Genomic DNA, 19765 nt, shown 5'->3' on the forward strand with positions numbered 1-19765 from the left:
GATTTTCGCTTGGTGATGGGGCCTTGTTTCTAGAAAGGTCACGAAAACAAGGAGGAAAAGAGCAAAGATAAAATAGACCTCATTTCCCCTCGCCGCTCCTGAGTCCGAAAGATAAATACTTTACTCCTTATCTCACACAATCCAGAGAAAATGATACTGCGTAAGCTGGTAAAGAGGATTTAAAAAAAATATTTTTAACACCTTGATTAAGGTTTCATTTTGTCTAATTGTAGAGTCAATTTCTTCAACAAAAAGTGAGAGAGAAAATATTTTTTACTATTAAAAAACTTTCGATTTTTTATTTGCCAACAGCATAATTTTACCCGTTTAATTCCATTTCAAAATTCATTTTTTTAACGTTTTGCCAAAATTCACGAGTCAACCTTACTTTCCTATAGCATTGCCTATTCATATCGCTCTATTCTCCCTAAAATGATCTCACTGTGCCAAGCCAAACATTCTATCAATTAAAAATTGTGTTCTTTCCACAAATTTAGTCAAAATATCAATCACGAACGAGAATAATTGCTAACATCACCCATAACAAGCGTCCCCTGATCCATCCTCCACTTTTATTCATTCTATTTCACCCTCCTGACACAATCTTGAGTGGAAAATATCATCATTTCTACAACAAATTCCTCTTCATGATTTCCGCTTGGTCTTGGGGCCTTTTTTCATGAAAGGCTCACGCCCGGCACGAAAACAAGGAAGAGAGGAGCAAAGATGGTGAAAGACCCCTCTTCCCCTCGCCGCTCCAGAGTCCGAAAGATAAATACCTAACTCCTTCTCATCTCCAGCGATCGAGGGAACGAGATACGGTAAGAGGAACGAAGGGAGGGCAAAAAGGAAAACAAATACTCCGGGATGGTCTCTCTCCTACCACTCGGAATATTTTATCCGCCGAAAAAGCATTAACAATTCGCCAAGGAGGAGGAGGAGGAAGACCTCCCCTCGAAGAGAAAGAGGGAGCGCTCATCCTTTTAGACCGAAATATAAAGGCCCTTCGGGAGCGTCAAGAATGGGAGAGGAGACTGAAAGCGTTTCAAGATGGAATCCCAAGTGTATTCGACTATCAGCGGGATATATAAATGTTTTTTAACCCTCGAGCGGGTGCGCCTGATATTTTTAGACGATCGGGCACGTGGCGTACTTTGTCCACAATACACGAATTTGTATGGTAACACTCGATTTCTGTTAAAATTTATCTTTATTTGTGAAAATTAGTTCAATCTTGTACATTTATAGGCGATGCAGATATAAAGGTACACAGGTGGCACATGTGGTACACGGCCGGTCGCGCGTCGTAGTTTATACTCCACCGGTGTCGGGGTCCTCTTGCCGATCTAAAAAAATGTTGTAACAGTATTTCGTGCTTTAAAAACTCTCGCTATGGACAGTCAGAATGACATTGTTAGAATAAACGAGACCATTCAAGAAAAGCAAAGCACAAGGTACACGGCCGGTCGCGCGGCGAAATTTTTGCGCCACGGGTGTCGGTTCCTCTTAGCGATCTAAAAATAAATTAGCAATATTTCGAGATTTTAAAACTCGCACAATAGACAATCGAAGTAGGTTTTAAGAATACACGAAATCAATGTAGACCATAATGTACATGCAAAGTTGAAATCCTTGGTTTTTTAATATTGGCGTACTTACATTATACGCCAGCTCGCCCGCTAGAAGGTTAAGTCTCCTGGGAATTACTAAAACCAGACTTAAGTCCAGCAACAAAGCACATTCCCATTCTGATTCATTGGAGAAAACGACAGAGTTACACTTACAATAACAGCTTGTACATCAAATAAACAAAATTGAGTAAGCGCAAACTTTCTCTTCAGTTCGACGAGGAACAACGGATGAGGACTTTTTTGTTGGTGACAGACAAAAACACAAGTACAACAGGTTGACTTCATGGTAAAACTCCTTAACATGCAACGAGAAGATATTCCACATAATATTGGGAAAAGGAGAATTTGGTGTCATTTTAGAGGAATAATTTATAATTGTAGAGGCAATATATCCGTAAAAGGTTTTGGTGGAAGCTGGCACATGTCACTTTTATACCGATAGCTGCGACCAATATTACGTGAACCTGTTTTCTACTTAGCTTCCGCATATGGCGAATATCTTTGCCTGTTTATCAGCCTTCAGTATTTTTCTCCCTTCCGTACATTTACATTCTTATTTATTCAGCCACGTTTTTCTCTTCTCTAGCCATTTCCTCTCGTACTCTGAAATGTTTCAAAACTATGCAAAAGAGATTCTACACATTCCAAAACAGATTTTACTGCTACACAGTTCAACTTGGAATAACATGTAACCATTACTTATAACTCAAAGACGTGACCCATTTCCGAGCTAAAATTAATATGTTAGAAAAACATAATCGAAACTGAGAAATTCAATATTTCATTTAAAATCCTCTCTTCAAAATAATTCAATACGATTCCTAGAAGTCTCCGTGTTTTCCGTAGTTTTTCAACTGATTTGGCGTGAAACACCGTACCACGAGAAGGCAAACTTTTTGTCAAAATGTGGAAATATAATAAACCATAGTCCTTAATAAATAAATGCATGTAATACGAGAAAAGGAGCGGGTCAGCAACTGAAAACTCTAACTATGTAATTGAGAATCACTTGTGCGTAGAAAGAGAAAATAAAACCTACTGACACACTACAGAAACTCTCTACGCTTAGGATCTCGTGGAAAGAAACATACTGCGGAGAATTCTCATTCCGTAAATTCTTTTAGTATCAATTTCAAATGAACCATGATGATGGAATGCATACATTTCTAATAACTAAGCAATGAAAGGTAAATAATAGTTAATTTCTTCCCAAAAAAGGTATAAAAAACGAATGGATCTTATAAACCAATGTGCTGAAAACCTTGAATTAAGTGGTAAATTAATTTCACTAAAAACGATTGATTAAAATATTTTAACTTAAAATACAACCCAGCTTAATTGAGTTTACGTATCTCCCTGGATGATGAATTTGAAGCAGAATATTTGAACACACCTAGAGTAGTCCAAAACCACAGCAACAAACAGCTACCATAATTTACACTACTGCCCCAAAATGCAATAAACTCTAATGACAATGGAGTGGAACAATTATTTGGTGGAATAGGTGACTCAAATACAAAGTTCACCAGAGTACTTGATTACTGTTATTCAAAATATCCTCAGGACCTCAACAACGCCACCAAGAGTAAAGCATTCCTTGACAGGAGAAAACTATTTTGCGAAGGAGCCGACTGCAATAATGCAATAAAATGCCCCAACTAATCAAGCCTGCCTCTCATACGCTGGGTGCCCGCTCAGTGTTTGCACTTGAAATGAGTTCCGAGGGCTTGGGAAGCTCCAAACCTTTCGGAAGAAGAGGAGTGAGCTGAGATTTGTTTCAGAGGGGAAAAACCGAGCTCAGTGGATTAACCCCCACAACCCTTCTCTCTGAAATCATCCCTACCCACAAAGGAGGAAAAAAACAAAAACTCAACACATTTCCTCTATCACCTCAACTCGCTCCCCCGCTTCCACACGAAAGATATTAGGAATCCCTCTCCTCACCCCTTACCCCGACAAGTTCGGCAATAATACCACCTGGTGCACGGCCTAGTCTTCGGGAATGGCGTTCGGGGATAGAAAAGGGGTGGGGTTGGAAAAAAATAAGAGAACTGATATTCAACCCGTTCCATTTCCAACTCCTCGACGTCTCAAGAGCTCAGAGTTGGAAAAGAATCTCCATCCAATTCACCATCGCGATTTTCTTTTATTCTACTCTCTCTTCGGATTGCACTTCGGCAGGATTTGTTAATCCTTTTAACGCTCGTCTTGTTTCGCCTTTCGAGCGGATTGTGAGGGGGTTGAGGGAATAGTTCAACCCCATTGATGGCGCTAGGATCTTTTGAGGAACGGGAAAGACGTGGGTTAGGGAGGCGCGTCGAATTTTTGATGAACTACGGCGCCTCCAGATTTGGGTCGCGGAGGAGTTCCTCCGTGGAAGATGAGGGGGAAGGTAAGGGTTGAATTCGAGTACTCAGGGGGGCAAAAAGGAACAGGTCAAGGGGTGAAACCAGGGTGGCTAAGTAAGACTTCCGCGAGAAATTGAGAGAGAATAATCCGAATAATCATTGAATCCAATGGGCAGGCATTCAATTGATAAAATATTTCAAATTCCAACGAAATTCCCGAAAATTGATATCACTGCTTCGAATCTCGCATCAGAAGCGTAAGTTTCCCGATTTTCAACTCGAGGGAAGCTAATATTTTAAGCTTCCCAACGCTACAAAGCTCCAATTCAATTCGAAACACTTATGAGAGGATTATTTGCAGTGAGTACTGGAATCAGTCAACAAGAAAGATAATACCATTAATGGCAATAACAATGAAGACAAGCGTGGAGAGAGTCCCCGAATGAGGAGTACCCGTCAAGAGATTCCCCGATGCTTGAAATATGTCATAATGAAAATTCTTGCGGTTATGAGAGCGAAATGGAGGATTGCGTCAATCCAATCTCACAATTTTTGACGATATATTGATATGTTGATGATGACACCGGCAAAAACGAAAAACACTACGGCAAGGGGCAAGGAAAATCTTGCTCGCTGGGTGCTGTGGGGCCAGAAATATGCCTAAACCGGCTTTGGTTACCAGCCAGCGCTTCTTGAAAGGAAAAATTTTACTTGTGGATCAATATACTTTACTTCCCCTTCCTGAAACAAAAATCCGTGCAATAAATACCTCTGACTTAAGTATCCCATTGGAAAACAATCTAATTTTGGCGCAAAAATATATACTATCGGCTAGAAAAATCAATATTTTCCTCAATAATGCAAGTAACTCATTCCCGAATGAAATGCAAAATTTAAATTTTAAAAACTTCAATCTATCTACTTAAACAATGATATAAAACGTCGACGAATCATTGTACCAAAAAATTAGTTAATCAACAATACTTTAATTAATTCTCAATCATATGTGAGGATAGGAAACGCCGCGTCACGACTTCTTAGCTTGCCTTCTCATCCGCATTCCAGGAGGGCCGAAGGATTGAATTTAATTTCCACGGATAGGCATACGGAAATTCCAATTTCCCCGACCTAAAAGAAATATCCCTCATCTCCCGCGGGCGAGTTTTGTTTGTATGAGAGAATGGAATCGACACTTCGCACCACGTAGATAGATACGCGGCTAACGAGAAGAAATGCGAAACGGCCAGCGTGTGATACGAGCGGCGCCAGCGTCCTGGGGCGATGAGCTGATGGAGCCTTGGCTGAATCACCTTGAGGTGATTTAGTTGACAGGCAAGAGGGGAACTTTTTGAATGAGCAACGTTACTACTTCAATCCGGCGGAACTGATTGGCATCCACAAGACGTGGGAACAACTCAATTATTGGAGACAGCCGTCGGTCAGAGAGACGCTTTCAATTGTTTCACAATTCGTGACGAGAGGGCAACAGCGGGAACAATGAGGAAAAATAAAACAGAGGCAGGTAACAATTAACAGAGTCCATCACTTCGCCACCTAGAGCCTCGAGGAAGTCGTGAAATAAGGCGTGTTTACATTGGGCTGATGCTTCCTCTCATGTGCCAAAAATACAATCGTGAGCGGAATAATAGTATCAAATTCATGAATTCATCAAATTCATGTCCAGAAATGAATGCTATTTTAACAAACATTTGACGAAAGAAACAAAAATGCAAATAAAATAAAGGAAACTGGAAAGGTGTCTTGATAACTTGAAAGTTTTTTATCTAAAAAAGACGAGATAACTCGTTATCTTCATCGTATCATTGAGATTTAACCCACATTTCTGATAAAACTACCGTCTAATAATAGGAGTTTCGCACTACCTAGAGGAAGGAGGGTGAATCAGTTTAAACAATAAGACTTTCCAGCACTCAATGGCCATGCATTTAATTAAAATAAATTTAAAAATGATAATAATTCTTTGAAAACTTTCAGATGTTTCCTTTAAAAAAACGTACAATTAAATTGTCATCAAATAAATTTTTTAATAGCCATTAAAAGTTAAAAATTAAAGTCATCATTTACCACCTTTTGCATCACTTCATATCAATCTATACACAAGCGCAACCAATTTGAGCTAAACATACGTATCTGAAAATTCGACATCACACTTCACTCCTCTAATTTATAAATTTTTTTATTAATAATTCTTCAAATTTTTATCACCAATATGCGTAAAGTCACTATCAAGCACATATAAAAAGTGAAGCAAGGAAGCTAGCAAACGTTTTCCGAAAGAAATTACATTTCGTATTACCTCTATCTTTGTTACATTCTTTTTCTTATATCGAATTAACTTCATCCAACGAAATAAACAATTGTTTGTCTAAATTAAAAACAAAACAACTTTTTCCGTACGTTAAATCTACAATGGAAAAAAAATTGGCCCTCTACTACTCAACACTGAACGAGTATCGTCTACCGACGGTTTCGGTAGCAGTCAACAAAAAGTGAATGCAGTTTATTATTCAGAACATCATCGTCGGAAGAGCAGAATGAGCAAAGGATAGAATGACTGGATCCGTCACAAACAATGCGTAAATGAACGATGACGTGACGGTGCTAGGTACTTGTTTGACCTGACACTCTAGCAAGCGAAGGTCAGCATGAGTTCAGCCGTGGAATTATGGCTCAAGCAGACTCATATCCGTAGTGTGAATGCACCATTTCTTTCATTTTATTCTCGGTTGAAAGAGGATAGTGGGAAACGACAAAATAAGTTCACGAGTTGCAGGTAAATGAAAAATCGTGTTTTCGTGGTTATACCTCATTACTCATACGACGTTAATGAGACTGCTAATGTAAGCCCTTACGCTGACCAGCTAAGGTCACTCAGAGCTCATCCGCAGCAGCAAAATATGGTTAGTAACATTAAAAATCTACCACTCATCAAAAATAATTTCAAGCCAACAAATAAGAAAAACAAGAATTTTCATATCCTCCGCTGTATTAATGGTTGAAAGAGAAAATTCGCAAAAACATACAGGGATGCATTCTATCATAGCTAATGCGTTCAGTAAAAAAACATGCGTTCGTGGTAAGGAGTCATGATTCAGAAGGCGTGACATGACACCAGTTTGAAATAATGCACTGACTGGCAAAATTCAGTCAGAGAAATACCGCAATAGCGATATATATGCTTTGAAAACGTTACGAGTTACAATTCAAAAAAAAGGCTGCCAAGCCGAAAATAACTCAAAATGAGATTTCAGAGCCTCTTTCACTGCAATCATTTCAGAATATCATCCATAAGAAGAAGAGAATTAGCGAAAATCGGAATTATTACAGCAGACAGCAAACACAATACCGGAAATTCACGTAAGTAATTTTACAAGGAAATCATTACTCAGGCGACGTTTGAAAGGCTACCAATTTGCACCCAAGGACTAAACACCGTATTGCAATAATATTAGTCACAATCCAACAGATTAGCGGAGTTAAAAAGTGGCCAGTCATAAAACAAAATTCAAGTCAACAAACAGGGGACATACGAACGATAACATGGTGGTAAGAGATTTGGCGAAGAGATAGAATGAGTCTATCTGTCACAACTAATTCGTTCGTGAAAAAATATGCATTCGTGATAAGACCTCATCACACAACAACTTCAAAAAGCCTGACAGGTTAAACCTACGAATTAATCAGGAAATATGAGCACGGTTTTTAAGATCAAATTAAATTTAAAATATTATTATGAAATTAACATAATTGTGAGTCATCGAAAAATCTTCATTCTAATATAGATTAGATAATTACTAACCACACTATCAGCTCAATATTTGTTAAAAGATAACTATTATTGTCCTCATCGCTTTTTATATTACGAAATTGACAGAAAAGCCGTCATTCTTTCCTGCCAGGCGGAAAAAAATATAAAAAAATAATCTTTTATATTTTTTCATAATTTAAAGTTAAAAAATGTTGCACGTACATTCTCAGCAAATTAAATTATTTATCAGCTAATAATTGTTAAAAATTAACGCCAATGTTTACCACCTCTTGCAACACATAAAGATCAAGTATCACTATATTCAAGCGTTACCAGCTTTAGTTAAAATACTTATTTGAATATTAGGAAAAATATTTAAATCCCTTAATTTATAAATTATTTAATTAATATCAAATTTTATAATAACCATTAAAATTAATTTAATTAATACACGATCCTCTAGTGCCGGAAGAAAATCAAATTATTTAAAATAAGTATTATAGAAATAGGGTCGTGTTTTTTTAATATATTAATTGAACCTTATAAAGTTTATTCTTTCATTTCCCACAAAGGAAAGGTTACACAAAGTTAAGCCTGAAACATCAAATATTATAGTAAATAATTTCCCTACACGTGACTATAAATGGTACAATTAGCCTGACAGACTAAGTGGCAGGATTTGAGTAGCCCGATGCGTGGACCGATGAATACTCCTCTTGAAGGATTGCACCTCTCTTTTTTTCTTTGCTTGGCAGGAGATGGAACGCGTCCATGCGACTCATCTAACCCGCAAGTGAAAAATCATGCATTCTGAACATGAACATGCCACTCAAGGCGACGCTAACAAGGCTGCTTGGCTTGATACCAACGCGCTAACCCGCAAAAGGTCAACCAAGAGTTCAAACCGCGGTGACGAAAAATGTAATTCGAGGTCGACTATACCGACGCGCGCGCTTCGGGCACACCATATCTACTAGACTTGAGCCCCGAGGGGGAAGAATACGACAATGCCGTGCGTCGGGGAGAGGCCCAGCGCTGTAAGGCCAAGTGAAGCGAGCATCCAAAACCATAACACACGCGTGGGCCCTTGAGAGGGTGAGAGTGTGTCTGTGTGGAGGCCCTTGGGGGATACAAACGTGAAACAAAAGCCTCGCAGACGGACACGAGCAAGAGGATGCAGCGCTAGAGCAAATGGGAAACAACGGAAAACCCAACTAGATGACACGAAACGAAGCGACGAGGGAACGCAACCGACATCCTCATATACACGTACGAACGTATGTATACGTATAGGAACACACACAATGTACCGTACAAAATTTCGCTCTCTCATCCCGTGTGAACTACTTTCAAAGGGATTCGAGGTACCTACTAATGGGAATAATATTAACCGGCGGGTACGTACGCAATGGCAACATACCGATCCTTCTTTTAGCCACAGGCGCCGAGAATTCGGTTTTAATGTTTCGCTTTACGGGATACTTTCACCCTCTGAATAATTTAAGGATTTGACCTACATTTAAAGGATTTTTTTTAATGGTTGAATCTAAACTTGTTTGAAAGTTATTATGAATGCTTAGGAAGACTGATTTTTCAACCTAGTTAACCAATTAACAGATCTCCGCCAGACCTCCCCCGGAGAAGTTCTACGGCCTTTACGGTCACTCTGTTAGTTTTTACAATTTGAAAGTCGCTTGATCTTCTAATGATCTGTTTTTTCAATGATAAAATTAAATGGCGGGTACGCAATAGCAACGTACCGACCCTTCGTTTTAGCCACAGCCGACGACAATTTGGTTTAAATGTTTCGCTTTGCGATATACTTTCACCCTCTGAATAATTTAAGGATTTTACCTACATTTCAAGGAATTTTTTCAGGATTGAATCTAAATCTGAATCTATACTTGTTTAAAACTAATTATGAATGCTTAGGTAGACTGAATTTTCAACCGAATTAACCAATTTACAGACCTCTAAGTCCTCCTCCGGGGAGGTCCTGCGGCCTTCATGGTCACTCTACTATTTTTTTACGATTAGAACGCCGCATGTTCTTCTAATAATCTGTTTTTTCAATGACAAAATTAACCGGCGGTACGCAATAGCAACATACCGACCCTTCGTTTTAGCCACAGGTGCCGATTATTCAGTTTTAGTGTTTTGCTTTACGGGATAATTTTATCCTCTGAATAATTTATGGATTTGATCTACATTTTAAGAATTTTTTATAAAATCAAATATAAATAATTATAAGAAAAAATTAGTGCACAAAATTAGTGGCAGAAAACTACCTATCAGGTCCAGAGCTGTGGCGGGGCAGAAGGGGCACGTGCCCCGTGCGGCAGATTTTAGGCCGCAAACACTTTTTAACAGTTCATAAAGAAAGCCATTTAGTTTTTTAATATTTTTTAAATAATCATTAATTTTAAAATTATTAACATTGATATAAATAAAACTACACCTCAATAACACCACTAAATTATTTGCTTCATATGCAACGAAAAACGTTGGGTGCATATCCGACTATAGCCCTCAATTTATACTTAACATTATAAATACGAAGAACAATAAAGTACAGCTAATTACATTTTAATTAGTGTTATGTATAAATTGATTGAATTTATGCAACAATTAATACATAATAACTCGTTATTTTTTTAAATCTCATAAGGAGAAAAAAACAAATAAAGACGGCACTTAGATAGGAGCGATTCTTGAAGCTAGAATTTGGTCGAAGAAATTGAGGTTAACGGAAGCAATGGTGAGCGTGTTTAGAGGTATAAAGAATGTCAGCAAAGGTACAAATGCTCAGAATATTGGACAAGGTATCATTACGGGTATGGCTTGAGTCTTATTTGGACGATTTCTCAAAAAAAATATCTGTGCTTAAAACAAGCGAAATTTGCTGTATCATATATTATATTAGCTTTGTTTCTACGAAATTAAAAGACTAAATAAATTATCTTGTAACTCATTCAATTTTCCGATTCTCTATATTTTCCGTGGTCAACCCGGCCATTGCACAAGTTCCACTCAGAATACGACAAACCGTGGCAGAAAAAGTCGAATTAAGTAACGTAACATGAACAATACAATAATAAACCTAATGAACAATTGTTGAGGAAGTTGTACGATTTCTGAATTTAACTAACGAAAACGCTCGCATTCAATGTGACATGGCTGATGTAGATTTTTGAGGGTAACACGCTAAACTTTTCATGAGAAGCAAAATAAAATAAATAGACGTATCTATTTCCCACAGAATTAAAAGAATGATGGACAGTTGGCAAGCATTGGGTTTTCGTTGATTAAATAAATACACTATCCTCTTGGGATAGAAGAAAATAAATTATATTCACTATTTTTTATGAAAAAAATACATATAATTGGCAATAAATAGTCCAATTAACCTGATTAAAAATCAACTTCGTGAAATAGCGTTATTACTGTAAAATAAACACGTTATGATTCAACAGCGTACTAGCATACGATCAATATACTTTTATAGGAAGCTAAAACTTTTCCAGTCTCCAGTGGTAGAGCAAACGCGATAACTTCAGTTGTCAAGAGTTTCGATGGACGTATGAGAATAAACGAATTCGCTATGTGGTGATTAAATGCATTTCATTCCAAAACCCGGACACAAACTTCAGCAATAAAAGCTAAATAAATAATATGTCATACGTATTTCTGTCACAATTCCGTTACACGATGGGACAGAATAAAGCTAAAAGATATTCTAACCGAGCTGGCCCGCGGATTCTGACCAGAGCTCCAAAAGTTTTTTTTTTATAGCTTTCTCGGTCACAAACCACACAGTTCGCCAAACTGCTTTACACCCTATTTAGCATTTTCCTCGCTATGCATGGTTTATTCTTCTCTTTTCGTGACGCTTATACGCAAACATGTTTTCCCGCGAAAAGTTCGGCTTAGCCTTTTAAGGAGACCTATTGTGCTCGTAGATTTTTATACGAGGTGAAACATGCAGACTCGGAATAAAACTCGAGACCGCAGCAGATTCAGAAATATGACCTTTCGAAATAAAAACGAGAATATTGTGGTAAATCCAATCGCCCGATGAAGAAAAAATGTATCGAGAATGAAAAAAAAAGAAGTTGCTACACGATATAACTTGATCCTCTGCTCCAATACGTCCATAAATATTTAGGGAGAACGGTAAATCGAATATCCAACTTCCATACAAAACATCGTACCGCATTATTTGATCATTGGTGAATATTTTCTTTCTCCTGAGCTACGCATTTTATCTAAGGTTTGAAAAAAAGTTTTCCACGAACATATATCATATATTAATATTAAGTTGTCAACTTCGCCGAATACTAATTATGATCATATTATTGGAAGTTTGTGGGACAAGTTCTAATTTCTTTCTTTTACTTTATTTTCCCTAGTAAATGGAATATGAAAAAAACAAAATAAAATAAATATGCACTTATGTCGCTTCGATACAGCTGTTTATTCCGTTTTTTATTTAATGAATATAATCTTCTTTTTTGGTTCATGTAAATAATTTTAACTGAGTAATTATAATTATAAACCGAGCGGTGAATAATTTAAAATTAATTATTATTCTATATGTATAAAAATTATTTACCGTGCCTGAGTTCCGCAGTCCCCTTCATTACCTCACGTATGGCTTCAATAATCAGGGCTTTTATGTAGGCATGCAACGCTCAGGTTTATGCCTCTCAAAGAAAATACCCAATCTGTAGGGCAAGTTTCACTTAATTCTAAAATTATCAAATAAAATTGAGTCAATCTGTATTTAGAACGACGAAAATAAAAACACATTCAAAATTTAACGTATCAGAAATGAATAAAAAATAATTCCGGCATTGTTAAGGTGAGATAAGAGTAAACTTGTGGAAGAACCTACAACAAAATGCTAAGGTGAGAAAATTATTATATAGAAACCATAAAAAAACTAAGCGATTCAGGTCGCAGGGAATATTAGGATACTCTTCACGAAAGAACATATTTGATGTATAATATTTCTACATCGTTGAAATATCCGTCAAGACCATTAAAAATGTAACGAAAAGTGGTTTTACACAGACGTAAGAAAATAATTAAGAATGTGAACCACACGCCGGCCATCCACTTTGGATGAACATATCGTAACATAACACGTAATTAAAACGATGTCCATGATTAATTATCTAGTTTATCATCGAACAACTTGCAATGAAATGACAACATTAAGTTCGACTTTTGAGTTTATCGCCGTATTGAATTAGACTGATACATGGGATGTTAAAAGGAATAAATATAATGATGAGATACGATCGCAAACAGTATTACAAATGCGCGTTGTAAATAATCCAAAGAGTCATTCACATTAAATTTTTTATGGTGATGCATTCGATGGCGCTGAGATTTAGGCTGAATGAAAAATATAATTATAGGCCAAAAAAGATGGCTCTATACTTAAAGTAAAAATATCTGTAACAAAAAAATCTATAACTAGGCCGCACAAGTTCTTCATAATCTATTTCACTAGAGTAAAAGTAATAAAATAAATTATAACTTGCCATGCAAACTCCCAAAAAAAAAACTAAAAAAAAATATTCTAGAAAAACCAAATGTCTCGAGGAAACATGAATTTTCAAATGAAGCCAACTTTTTCCGGATGATATTGTGGAATATTATATTAAATGGTACAAAAAGATACCGCACTGTCCACTTGATTTTAATTTTTAATATTAACTACACGTCGACTGGCTTGTAATTATGAAATGCATTGTTATATCTTTGATCTAATTTTAAGATCACATTTATGCACGGTACTAATTAAAGTTGCCTCGGACTTCGCTTTTATTTAAACTTTTAGACGTCGCGTTCTATTTTACTTCGTTTACCTGAATTTTCAGAGTATATCAAGGTACTAATTGAAGTATCTAGATAAATAATTCATCATTTAACATTTTTTGTTTCATCAAGTGAAATTTTCCTGAAAAACCCATTTTAACAAAATGTTGTATCCAAGCAACATCAAAAATATAAAAATGCTCAGCTCTATTTATGAAATATCAAAACCACATATTATTTTGCAGTGTAAATTATAATATAATAAGAAATATTTATCTGCCACGATAATTATGACTGAGTGAAACTTTTTAAAGTTTTCCAAACTAGAAATCTTGGAATTTGACAACTCCTAGAAGAAGCTCTGGGTTAGAAAGGATTAAATATGGGGTACACCTTTGATTCATTGTCATATTTACATCTTTGCGTATCATTTTCATGAATTTCCAAACTCTGCACAACTGTTCAAGAAACGATGCGAAAATAAACAATTATAATCCAGCATGAAAACTGCTCGGGACGGGAGAAAAGCGAAAAAAAAAATTATACCGTCAGCGACACCAGGAGGTGCCGACAAGACGAAAAATTAACCCAGACGGGAGTGGATCGGGAAAAAAATTGAAATGACGGGAGCGAGCGCATTACCGGTCCGTGAGATCCGTGGGAAGATCACGGGCGGAGAACGAAGGATGCAGGCAGCCAGCTTCGCGTACACCGGACCACATCAAATGGCAATTACTATTTCACAGACAGCCGCTCCGCGGAGGATCCCTTTCGCAAAAGCGCTGACACCTTAGACAGCGGATTTTAGCCCTCGTAAACGAATTAAGGCACGTCGTCGTAGGGGAAGGAGCATGCGGGACGGAAAATGGGTTATTTGACAGGGAAGGCAGGACGAGCGGGATAGGGGGAGTATACGGGGATCGGGAGTTTGACGCCAGTGTGCGCGAGGTTGAGAGGAGAAAAATTAGGGGACCTAGGGAGTGGGGTGGGGATTGGGACGAGACGGGAGAGTTAAGTGGGAACGCGGGGGGGGGGGGGGGGTACTGCATTCGCACCCGCTGACGAAATCTCGCGTCTCCCCGTATAGCTCTCGCGAAAGATCATGTCGCTGCGCAGTGGGCAATCTTGGGGTTTGGGCCACGGAAGTCTCATAATGCTCGTGAACGGGAGAGGAAGGTTATTTAGCGTGGAGCGTTAACGGCAACCCCTTCGGCATTTCTACCAACACTCCCCCTATGAGTAAGGGATGACTTACTACTGCCTGCCTTCGAGCTGTCAATGCGCAGTGGGCAATATTGGCGTTTATTCCGCGGAACTCTCATAATGCTAGAGAATGGGAGAGAATCAGGGCTGGCAAGTGAAACGAAACGAAAGTAAAAAATAAGTTCAATAGTTTTGTTCCAGGGAGTGAAATGTAGAAACGAAATGAATTTAAACTCGGGGAGCTAAACTCAGGCTCGAAACGAAATCGGAGTCAAAACTACTTCGCGTCGAAACTAAGCTAAAACTCTGGGACGAAATGAAACGCAGATAATGTTTCACACTGCAGGGACCACGTGCTTCACCTTCAAATAGTTTAGTTTCGACCCACGCACCGAAATATTGTTGAATAAAGTAAAGGTTCGGCCTATCGCCATTAGATGCATGGCGCAATCATATTTTTACCACAAACCGGAGAACGATGGACGCAAACTGGCCATTCGATTTTTACCTCACTAAATGTATGTCAAACCTAAACCTCACCATACGTATGTGGGTCGAAACTATTCCCTCTTATCCCCCACCACTCTACGTCTTGGATCGAAACTTATCTATGAGAAGTTTCGTTTAATTTAGTTTCATTCCCGGAAGTAAAGTTTCGTCCCGGGTCGAAACCAAACTTCTTGGAGATTTTAATTTCGTTTGGGAGCGAAACTAAACCTAGGCCTCTTATTTTCGTTTCCCTCTGGGTCGGAACGAAACATTTTCGTTTCCTTTCGTTCCTCTTGCCAAACCTGGAGAGGTTGAGGTTTTGTTTGGATAGTTAATGTCAAACCCTTCGTAAATGCTACCAATACTCCCGCTTCGAACTTTGTCTCACCACTATCTAGCTCCGTCTTATCGTACGGCAACGGCACACGACCTGAAATTCTTCCCCAGTTTTAAAGGTAGGTCTTGGCAATGGATGATTTCCTCAGTTGCCCACTGGCCTCGCGTGTGTGTGCCTCGTCCCACCCTCCCTCTCGCGCAGGACTGCGCCAGGTTCTTCTACGAAATATATAACCTCTCCCAATCCGCGACGATTAATTTATTTGGGGAACGGGTTGATGACGAGGCTAGGGTGCTGGCTTCCCACCCAGTTGATCCGGGTTCAAATCCCTGCGTTGGCAGATTTTTCCAAAGACTACTCTGTCCCTATCTGGCTCATATGAGATATCAGATGGAGTAACCTAAGGCAAATGTTGGCAAGCAGTAATGTTGTCGGAATCTTACGAGACAGAATTACATGCCATATTTTCTTTGATTAATAATGGGAATAGGCAGATGTCACCCAGTAGTCATTCAGCAAATGAATCAATTGCGCCAATGGCTATGCACTAGCAAAAAACGTGCTTCACTTCCTTCACGGTCTGTCCCAATTCAGTCCTTCCTCAGCGATCATGGTAATACTAATTATTTAGTACTACCACGTAAGCGGTGGCAATCATAAAAATAATGCAAAAAAATGGCTAGGGAGAAAATGCCAATTTCGTGAGGCTACCAACCCCTATCATTGAATTACAGGCATCGGTATCTCACGCGGTTACTTCTTGAAAACACATGGTAAAATTCAATAAATTCCATTTTAATAAACCTTACCGGATGTGACCCGAGAGCTTAATTTTCTGATGTAGCACTGGCAGCGTAAAATGATTATCATTTCCGCTGGTAAACATAGATGTTTAGTATCCAACTCTTAAGACGTATAAGAAGCGTATTATATACATCGCTAAAGAAGGGCCAAGATCGCCGATCCGAATTGTAGGCAATAATGTAAGTGTATGTAGGAAAACAGAAAAAATATTTTCTGACATATTTTCGTCTCTAATTTCCCATTCACTAACGTAGCCATTTAATGAATCAAAAGAACACGCTATGAAATATTTCATCCTCCATTATCACTGCTCTCCGAAGGAAAAAAATAATCAAAGCCACAGTATTTGATAAATAGTACCTACATTAATGCTTCTTTTTTTCCACAACATAAGGCGACTAGGGCTTAAGGAAATAAAATGTGTAAAAACTGTTAAAATAAAAAAAAGCAGAAAAATCAAAGGCGCTCACTCCAAAAGTCTCAACAAATGAATCAGACATTAATTTTCGGAACGTAATATCAATCAGAATTTACTAATGAAGCAGATTTTAATGGAGTGAACGACTGTTAATTGACAAACTAAATTTTCCGAATCACAGTGAGAAAAAGACCAGGTAATCAACCCGTTAATCTGAGATAATCGTCAATACGCGAACCGTCCCGCATCACTGAGCAAAGGCGACGAATGAAGTACGATAAGACCCTTTCCTAATAACACACAGAGAAATCCCTCATCCGGCTGCTACTCTCACACTACGGAGCCAAGGAGTAAGATGTGGACTGGATTTAATTCGTAGGTAAAACACGGAGCCCGTATTCCACCATCTCTTCCTCGCCACTAGCTCACACAGAAACGTAAGACACCCACAGACTCACAAACCATCCCGACTGTGTGTCTTCCTCGTTTTATCCCACTTCTTTTTTTAATTGCAACGGGGTGTTGGAGCAGAGCAGAGAGAAGGGTTGGGGACGTATAAGAGCATAAGGCTCCGGGCATTAGCAGCAGAAGATAATTATTTCAGAGCGATCGAAGGAGGTAAGGCGAGCAATTCGCTTTGAAGATTAAATTGGACTTTCAATTAACACGAGTACTCAGAGCGCAGTGAAACACCCCTCTCCTTCTCACTCCGCCAAGTCTTACTTTTTTTTTTGAAGCCTTGAACCGGCTTCCCCCATGGGGAGAGAAGGAACGAATCTGCTAGGAAGAAAGAATTCCCCGGATGAAGAGAGAAGAATGAGTAGAAATGGCAAGGTCGAGCGAAGGGAAGAGTTATACAGTGAGAAAACCTGAGGAGACTGCGTTGTAGTTGAAACAGAAGAAGTAAAACCCAGGCGCAAAATTTTGGATGTCTCCATTGAGAAAGAGCCTTGATGAACACCTTTCTCGGAGTTTAAAACCCTTCCAAAATGATATTATTCCGCAAAGGCAGAAGAAACCGCAGAGGAGGTCGCAAAAAATATGTTAGGCAAGTTTCACTTTATGATTAATTCGTATCATCCGTATAACTTCCTACAAACAAATTAAGCTCGTTGTTTCCTCTTTTCCATAGTGCTTAGTGTTCGCCGTGCCTTGAAAATTTTATCTTAGGTTCTTCTAATTGCTTAGAAATGTCAAGTATGCCTAGCTCTTTCGCTGGTCATAATGAAGTGCCGGACACGAAATGTCGCTATTGAGAAAGAAACTTGTTGAAGAACTTTCTCGGAGTTTAAACCCCTTTCATAATTCTTTAATACCGTAAAGATAAAACAAACCGCAGGGGAGGTCGTAAAAATGTAGCTTTATCCTATGATAAATTCCTATCGCCAAATAACTTCCTACAAACAAATTCAACCTGGCTACCTCTTGCCTTTGATAATTAGTCTTCGTCTTGCCTTAAAATATTTAATTGGATCCTTCCGTTTTTTTAGAATCGTCCGATATGTCTGGCTCTTTTTCTGTTCAAAATGAAGTTAAGGCGCGAAATTTCGGATTTCTCCATTGAGAAAGAGCGATTTGATGAACACCTTTCTCCGAGCTTAAAACCCTTCCAAAATTCTATCATACCGCTAAAAATGATTTAACCGCTGGAGAGGTTGTAAAAATTAGTTAAGTGAGTTTCATATTATCCTCTGACGAATTAGTATCATCAAAATAACTCCCAAATAAACAAATTCAGCACCCCACCGCCTCTTGATTTTGGTACTTAGTCCTCCTGCTGTCTTAAAAATTTTGTCTTGGATTCTTCCAATTTTTTTCTTCTATCTTAGGTCAGATATTGGTAATTGTGAAACCATTACCTACTATTGTTTATATGTTTTCTTATGTTTACCATAAAAATATTATTGTTTTTACTCCACTATGTTTCTCATTTTATTATTCTCCAAACTGCTCTTCCATTAGTGTTTTACCTACTCATTACATTTAATAACGAAACAATAGCAATGCTATCTATCACTACTCTGGAACTACAGAAAAAGTTATAGGGTAAATAACTCATTACATTGAAAATAAAATTATATAACTAAGTATGAATCAAAAATTTCAAAAAAATACTGAACAGAATGATTACTGAAAGTGAACATTCGTCGGCAATTCAATGATTATGTTACTTATGGCATTACGTATTCAAAGACTATTTAAGAAATGAAATCAGCATATAAAAGAAAAAATTAACATTATTTAATCATATAAGGATAACAAAGTGGCACACTACCAATGAGACTTCACCAATGCAAGCAAAAATACGAAAAGGGAAAGTGTATAAATCAATTCCTTTAAGTCCAATAATCTTTAAAAATGTAAAAATTGGCTATACTCTATACAAGATCAAAATAAGTCGATCTTACAAGCCATTACGATAATATTATATCCACGAAAACAATTGAATACTGCTGTTCCTCTGAGGCATTTAATGTAAGGGCATTAATCACTATATTCACGGCCGCTCTAAAGCTATGCATAACACACTTGCAAGATATGCATGAGCAATGGAAACCAACAGAAAGGAGTATGCGGGATTCGAAAGAAATCTAGAACACTCTGGTGCAATGCGTCTTCCCTAATGAATCACACATAGCAGTTATACCGGGGGCATCTTTATGTAAAGTTATCGAATTTTTAAAAAAGAGAGACTTTTTTTCCCGCCTAGTAACATGCAAATGCAGCAAAACTAATACGGCTAAGCGTCAAGGGTGCAAGATTTATTTCCCCTGAAACATCTCCCCATGAACACCGTGTTACACGTCACACGGAGAAGAGATGATCCCATTCATCCAGCGAACTGGGATATATCGTGTTGGATTTTAAATGATTCTCTTCAATTTCATCAGCCATCGGAATGGAACACGGTTAGCAACGGATACAACCAGCTTCCTGCGG

The sequence above is a fragment of the Ischnura elegans genome, chromosome 5 (assembly GCF_921293095.1).
Source record: "Ischnura elegans chromosome 5, ioIscEleg1.1, whole genome shotgun sequence".
Classification (NCBI taxonomy): Eukaryota; Metazoa; Arthropoda; class Insecta; order Odonata; family Coenagrionidae; genus Ischnura; species Ischnura elegans.